Raw genomic sequence first — 8,503 nt, 5'->3', positions numbered from 1 at the left:
GCTCCCATTTCCTTTTTATTTCCTTTTCTTATTTCTTTTAGTTGTATTCACCTGATGGAAAACCTCTAATTCATGTGCATTCACCCTTCAATTCAGATCATTCACCACATTTACTCATCTCATTTATTTTCTCTCACTTGTTTATAGTGTTCTTCATTTTCTCTCTTTTGTTCTTCAATTTCCAGCACCCTAACCTCCATTTTCAGTCACCAAACCTTTACAAAACTCGCACCATTCTTCTCCTCTCCTCAATTTCATCCTAACCCTCCTACTTTCATAAGGATTGAAGCTCATTTCCATCATTCAAGAGCTATGGAGTTTGGCCTTCACAAGCAATTACTAGGGTTCTTGAATATGATAAATATTGGCTAATTTCTTTGGTGCAATCCTAGAGGGATGAAGATGGAGGATGAGTCTTGAGCTTTAAATTGGCTAGATGGTTAGATTCCTTAATCTAGGGTTTATCATCTTAGCTTGTAAATTTTAATTTGAATTTGATGTTGATATAAAGAGAGAGGATTGTTTCATTTAATTTCTTCCTTGGACAGCCATGACTGAATTTAGCCACTCTTTGTTTAGCATATAATCTTGTGTTTTTCAATTAGTGAATTACATGTGTTAATGTTGCATAATCTTGTGATGTTAATGCTTGAGTTGTTGAGTAGCTTGACATAATCTTGTGGTTACTTGACTCCTTGTCTTGGCTATGGCATTTGAGGGAGAGTTTTGAGTGATTCATTTGGCTAATTTTTACACCAATTGGTTAATTAAACTAGGGACTTTAATCTAAGACCTAAGGAGGTTAGCTAATTAGGTTAATTGGTTAGTCAAGAGGAAAGGGAAAATAAACTTAGCCTAATTGTAACATCCTAAATTTTCTAGTCATGCTAGGGAGGTTAGCTAATTAGGTTAGTTGGTTAGTCAAGAGGAAAGGGAAGATAAACTTAGCCTAATTGTAACATCCTAAATTTTCTAATCATGCTTTAATGACTGATTAGGGATGAATTAGTGATTTAATAAGGGATTAGAGTTCTGAGTGGTTAAGTGATATATTGACTCATTAGGATGTTATATGAATAGATATGAGTAGAAGCATGGAGGTTCGGAGTAGAGCGTGTGAGCATAGTGAGGATTTCCCACACTATGCCATGCGCTGCGGCGGGTGGTAGATGCACCGAGGTGCATAGAGCAGAAATTGGATTAATAGGACATGTCCAACTCATGGAAAATAGAAGGGAGAGCATGAAAGAAGAGATCAAACATAGATAAGAGCTAAGAGTGTGCTAGGGCAACCAAAATTAGGAGCAAGGATGGTGTTTTTGACTTGTTACTCATAGGATAAGTCACGTACTGCCTTAACCTCTTGAATCTACCCTATTTTCTCTTGGTTTTAACCAATGAGAAAGTAAATTTGGGAGTTTTAAGGAGTTGATTTCTTAGCCAATAGTAATAAAAATGTTTTTTGGAACTAAACTAGTGCTTTGTTACTAGTTATAGTTGAAACGATAAAGTTTTGAAGCTGTAGGCATGAATTGCCCTAATCTAGAGAGAGAGTAGTGAGAAAAAATTACTAGAAAATGTTAAAGCTTTGAATGAGGGGTGATCAGTGGTAATGTGAAAAACCAAGTGTGAAATGTGGATTTGATAGCAATTAAGTGTTTAAATGTGGTAATTGGCACTTTTGGTCAATAGAGAAATTGACTCTAAATGCCAATTCTATGTAAATTATAATGTTTGATGCATGATTTACGAGAAAGGAGCTTGAATAGGGTTGAAGTTACACGGGTAACCCTTTCTATCAAACAAAAGGTTGAGGTAACTATATAGTTTATTATATTTATTAACTATTATAACTATGTAAAAGTGGATATCAAATGACAAATTGTGAATTTATGAGTTTTATGCATGATTGTTATTGAAATGGTTTTAGCATGAATTTTATATTGTGAAATGAATTTGAAAAGCTATTGATTTCAATAGATATATATATATATATATATATATGTTGTGGAAAGGTATGTAAGTAGTGAAAGTTCTGAAAGAGCATGACCATAAGGGGTGAGAGTTCACCCAAGATGTTTGGGGTTGTGTGTGTGTGTGAAGATATGTGAGTGTAAAAATCCATATGGTTGGGCTGGCACTATAGGACATCCGGTGAAGCATTATACGGGCTGTTACTATGGGTAATTCAGTACAACATATTATGGGACTGTTACCATGAGACATCCAGGCAGTTTGACAACTCCCTAGTGCCGGTTAAGGTGTGGTTAGGAGTTAACAACACCTCTATCACAACTATGTGAAGAGGGAAAACCATAGTTTGTAGGTGGGATAGATTACCTTTGGCTGGGTGTTTCTACCATTGAAAGTGAGCTCGGGTCAATAAATAGTTGATCTAGAAGAGCTTATGGTTTTGTGTTAAGGAGCTTTAGAGGATTGATAGATAGTTGATCATGCTAAGGTGTAAAAGTATTTGAAACATCATTTATATGCGAAAGTGATAATTTAGTTATAATATACTATGTATATATGTGCTATAGGATGATTTCAGTTACTTTGGCATAGTTATTTGTAGTAATAGACATTTAATGAGCTATATTTGGTTACTAAGATTTTTATCTCACACGTGATTATTTACATTTTTTAGGTTTTGGTACTAGTAAGTCAAGGGAAAGGATATAGGCTAAGTGGACATCTCTCGCCTAAATCTTTATAAGATATGGTGTGATGAATTTGGTTGATATTAGTCTTGTATATGTATAAGTTGCCATAGGATTTGTACATGTGCATAAGATATGATTATGGTATGGTTTGTGATTTTGAACTCCCTAGCCCTTGTATATGTGTGAAAGGTGAAATGAATGAATAGGCTAGTGGATGGATATGATCATGTGTGAATTTGAAATGGGTAGAGATTATTTGTAGTGATTTGGCCATATATGAGATTAAAGAAGTAAAATGTGAATTTAGCCTAAAGGGAGAAATGGGCAATTTGAAAGCCAAATTTGTGTATGTGTTATATTGTGCATGTGTATGGTCAATTAGGTGTGTTATGTCCATTTAGATGTGGTTAAGGCTCAAGAAGTGGCTAATGACAATTGGTTTCAAATTAAAACACTTAAATGACAAAAATTTGATAAAACATGGTCAAAGTGCACTTTAGTATCTAATTTTTGATAGAAATATTGGATTGGGATGAAACCAGTGTCATTAGTTAGATTTCGAAACAAGCTTCGTGTGGGCGCTTGAACCATCCGAATCGAACTTCATATGTGGAAACTGCTATTTGACAGCAAATTCAGGTGTGTGTGCCTTGGTGCATGTACTCGCATGCTGCGGCGCATAGCATAGAGCAAGCGACTATGGCCTCTATGCCACATGCCATGGTGCATGTGGCACAAGCCGCGGCACACGGTGTAAATTTTCACTTTATTTTTAACTGATGCACATGTTTTTTAGATCATTAGTGCATAATGCTTTATTGTTTCCGCTGTGTATAATAAGATTTATACTTGCATAAATTATATAAAGATTTTTGAAAATCTTTTATTGGGATCCCAATGTTTTAAATAATTTCAACTCAAATGTTTGAAGTAATTAGAGATTTTATAGTGAAGCATATGGTGATGTTAATGAGGGTATTACACTAATCATGAGAAGATAATAAGTCTAAAATTAACTAATCTCTAGGGTTCCACTCTTATGAAAAGGGAAGTTCATTTCACTCACTTTATTTAGCATTTTATTCACTTGCATATTAGGCAATTAGTTTATATAATTAGCTAACTAAATTCCTACAACTTTGGATGATATATTTCACTAGATAACTTTTAATTAGACTAAGATCATTCCTTGGGAGATGACCTAGGGTTGACCCTATATTACATTAGGATTAGCTTTAGTTTTGTTTTGAGGATAAGAAACTAAATTTGATCAGTAGGCAACCATCCTTCTCTTGATGTTCTTAAGATTCCGAAGCATAAGGATGGAAGCCTAATCAAAACAACAATAGAAGCCTTGGAAACTACCAATTCAAGTGAGAACATTGACCACAAGTAAGAAAAGGAAAAAAAGAGGGATGAATTGGTGCATGAAGGAAATTGCTCAAATTTGGAAAACTTTCCAGCAACCTTATTTGAGGTTGATCTCATCCAAGACAAGGAATTTGAGAAGGAAAAAGGTAAAGCAAGGATGCACAAGGAAATGGAATTAACTCAGGATGAAAGAGAGGGTGGAGTTCAATGAAATGATATACAAAGCTTAACAATAATATGGATGGTAATGATTTTAAGCTTGATGAATTTCATAATGAATGGGCTTTGTTTTAAAGTACTGATTCTAACTCTCTTGTCACTTGTTATTGTTCAAATGATGCTCCTTACTCTATTTGCTTAGAAATTGATTCATTTGTCTTTAATAACAATAACACTTCTTTAAACCCTGATATGCTTGAAAAAAGGTATTGTATTGATTTTATAAGTGCAATTTGCACATGCCTGAAATTGATGATGAATTTGGAGGATTTGTACTTGAGTTGGAAGAGGCCATGTCAATTAATGGAAGCTCTTCACATCTACATGTTCTAGATTTTCAAGATGTGCCTCCAATTTATGAAGAGCTTATTTGTGATGCTTTCAAAGAGATCATTTCATATGATCTTGCACTAGACAAAGGAAGAGCTTGGCCAATTTAAATTGAAAGCATTTGGGAGAAGCACAACTTCAAGCCACCATAACAAGCTTCAAAGGTTGTATCTGTCCTTGCTTATTACTTGAATTTCTTTATACACATAGTACACAAGTGGATATACTTATTGGTAGTGCTTGTTGCCACATTTCACACATCTGAAGAACTTTTCTTACATGTATTTGTGCTTTGTGTAATTCTTATTAAAGCATAAGTATGGAGGAGGTACAATCAAGCTCATTAGTTTAGGAATTTCTAGTTTTGTTTTCCTTGTTTTCTTTATTTCGTTTGGTTTTAGTAAATAAATTATGCCTTCATTTTTTAGTCAGTTTGGTTTGGTCAAGTTGCCATTTTTAGGTTTTCATAGTGTTGTTTTGTTTTCAATTCCCATAGACCGAGTTTGGAGGGCTTTCTCGCAATTGAATCTGCCAATTTTCAATGCTAGCATGAGAGAGGGAGATGTGTAGAATTGGTTTGAAAGGATGGAGACTATCTCTAAGGTTACTCCTTGTTCCTTCAAGTAGAAAGTAGTGTTGGCCATGTTGAAACTAATTGAAGATGCCAAGCATTAGTGACATTCGGTAAGACCTTCTAGTGGTAGTCAGCTCAACTGGGAGTAGTTTAAAAAAAGGTTCTTTGACTATTACTTCTCTGCGACATTTAGAGATGAGAAGGAAGCAGAATTCTATGCTTTCCAGCAGGGGAATATGGATGAAGAAGCTCTTATGAAAAAGTTAAACTAGCTTTTGAAGTTTGTGGCTTACATGCATAAGAGAGATGACAGTAAGTAGAAAGCTAAGAGATTAATTGAGAAGATGCACCTAGAGTATAAAAAATAGATTTCCTTACTGGGAGAGGCTACTTATGAAGAAACCTATAAGTGACTTCGTATAGCTACAAGATGGGGTAGAGAAACAAATTCTAAGAAAAGGAGAGATAACTATAGGCAATTTTCTACTCCTTTAGGCCCAACTGGAGGAATATCTAAGAGAAGCAATGTTGGTGCCAATGGTTCTAGATCCTCAGGCAGGAGAATTTTTGGTAGAGGATCACAGTCTTGGGGAGTAATTGGCTAGGTAGGAAGTTTAGTAGAGTTAGAGATTCTAGAGTTTTTTAGTAGTCGAGTCAAATCGCTACCACTCCTACATTGCATGTGAGCACCGCATGCTTGACTATGTGTAAAATCTATTGGAAGAACCATCCTGAAAGGTGTTAAGTGTGCGATATGTGAGGTCTCCCTTACTAATCCATAATTAATCCTCAAGATTAAAGTAATCACAGGAATAACCCAAATCAATTAACAAGTTTGTAAAATTTACATAAATGGGATCTCAAATTTTCAAAACTTATAATGCTATAAAATCATATAAAATCATTTTAAAAAAATAAAATTAGAGAAAAATATATATACAGAAGCATGGACATCTTACAAGATAAGATAACATCAAAATAAGGTCAAAATAGCAAAAAGTTGATTCTGGCACAATTACATTGCAGCATAAAATTTTATGCTGTAGTATAACTGAGAGCCAAAGGGGAGTGATTTGGCACTCACAAAAGCAGAGCATGACTTAGCCAAAAGGTAGGTCGAACATTCAAGGACGAAGAGCCAATTGAAGATGCCCATCTTCGCTTAATGCAATTGGTTTGAAATCAATGTTTTGTGCTTTAAAATCTCACTTGCCTTGAGATTCCATGATCTATTTCGAGTTCTACTCCATAAAATTTGAATTTTTTTAGGGAATTTTTTGAGTGCATACTTTCTAATTGATATTATCAATTTTGAATCACTTAAAGGAATTTTTTGAGTGTATGTTTCATTCAAATTTTATGGGATGTGTGGATTAAATTTTAAAAACAATTCTTTTAATGTTCGTGGAAATTTATCACCATGAGGCTAATGGTTTCTTCAAGAAAGATATTGGATTACTCACATATTTCATTTGAGCTTTGTTGTCTAGTGGACAAAATTCTATTTCAAGAGTTCGATTATACTGAGGCTCTTAAACTGTTTGTCTCATAGTTTAATAGCCATCAGTTGTGAAAGGTCTCAATGTTTTGATTATATAACCTTACTCATTTGCACCATATCCTATTTAAAATTTTATTTGGAATTGCCTTGAGCTTGATGTTTGATGAATATATATATATATATATATATAGTCTAGTGAAGATTTTCTTCAATTGGCATATGCTTGACTTTATATTGCAGAATGTTGATTGGGTTTATTCCCTTTTACAAAATTTTAGGCTCTTTAACTATTTGTGATTGAACTTAACAAATGAAATTTTATTAATGCTTACACTTTATTCTGTTTCAAATTATGAAAAGTGTTTTCCCTAATGATCATTAAGTGGTTGTTATTTTAAGGGAATAAGTTGATGTTTATATTTAAGTTAAATTATTAGTTAAGTGGTTCAAAATTGCGGCACCTGCACACATGATTATATGCCAAATTTTGACCCTTGGTTCTCATTGTGATCCTATTTATCTTGAATTCAAATAGGTGTTAATTCAATATTGGTCCTTGCATCAACACAAACGGTGCATGTTTTAGTCAGAATAATGCCCTATAATAATCTATTGAAAGTATATTGGCGTAAATCTTGTCATTGAGAGGCTTTTGTGAATAGCAATTGGGTAAAGATAGAAGCAGTAGCTAACAATAGTTAAAGGATAATATTTTTTGATAATATTGCTTTCCAAATGTGTTTGAATAGCTGATTAAATCTAAAATACATAGTAATTGTAATTATAATAATGATGATAATGATGATAATGATAATGATAAGGGATTATTTTCCACGTGACATTTTAAGAGTCTTCACAGGCATTTAAATTGATCCTATACCGTGTAAATCAACAAGATCTCATAGGTATGATGATCAATCTTGTATATATTAAACACAAGTTCCAACAACCCATTATTTAAATTAACTCAATTTTTTTATTTTTAAATGAATAAAAATGTCTATGGATATCATGTGATATTTGAAGAACCTCTACAGACACTCAAGTTAATCATCTCACTGTGTGAGATAATAAGTCTTTGCAATATTAATTTGTATAATATATAAATATATGGATTTTGTAAATAGTAAAATAATAAGCATTTAAAAAACTAATTAATTAAAATAATGTATTCATATTATAACCATGTTTACATTACTTGATTCTTTTGGTCACGTGAGATTATTGAATCTTCAAAGACATAATGGATAATTATATTATCGTGTGAGTTAACATGGCTTCACAAGTACAGTGATTAAGAATTTTTTTAATGAAAATATAAACTATATATATATATGCATAATAAATCAATTAAATTAAGAATATATTTAAAGAAATATTATCAAATCCTTTTGTTGGGTGAGATTTTTGAATCTTCACAAACAATTAGGATAATTATATTATTGTGTACGTTAGTAAGGCCTCATAGATATAATGATTAAGATTATATATATAATACATGCTTAAAAACATTAATGTGTGTGCGTGCGCTCTTAAAGAATTAATAAATTAAGTTATCAGATTCTTTTGTTGTGTGAGATTTTGAAATCTTCACAAATATTTAGAATAATTATACTACTATATGAGTTAATTAGACTCTGCAGGCATAGGGATTAAATTTTTAAAAAATAAATGCTAAAAAACAATTTTAAACTTTTTTCCTTTTTCTTATTTCAAATTTTCAAAATTGAGAAAATAAGTAAAATTAAATTACTTTTTGCAAATTAAAACATACACATCAAAATCTCATGAAATTGTTTTATTTGCAAAATAGTAAGTTGTTTCTAATTGATTTCTCTTCAAAAA

The sequence above is a fragment of the Prosopis cineraria genome, unplaced genomic scaffold (assembly GCF_029017545.1).
Source record: "Prosopis cineraria cultivar Desert tree isolate PC_DT_omini unplaced genomic scaffold, ASM2901754v1 PC7, whole genome shotgun sequence".
NCBI classification, from domain to species: domain Eukaryota; kingdom Viridiplantae; phylum Streptophyta; class Magnoliopsida; order Fabales; family Fabaceae; genus Prosopis; species Prosopis cineraria.
The sequence above is the reverse complement of the archived record's forward strand: the minus strand, read 5'-3'. Positions refer to the sequence as shown.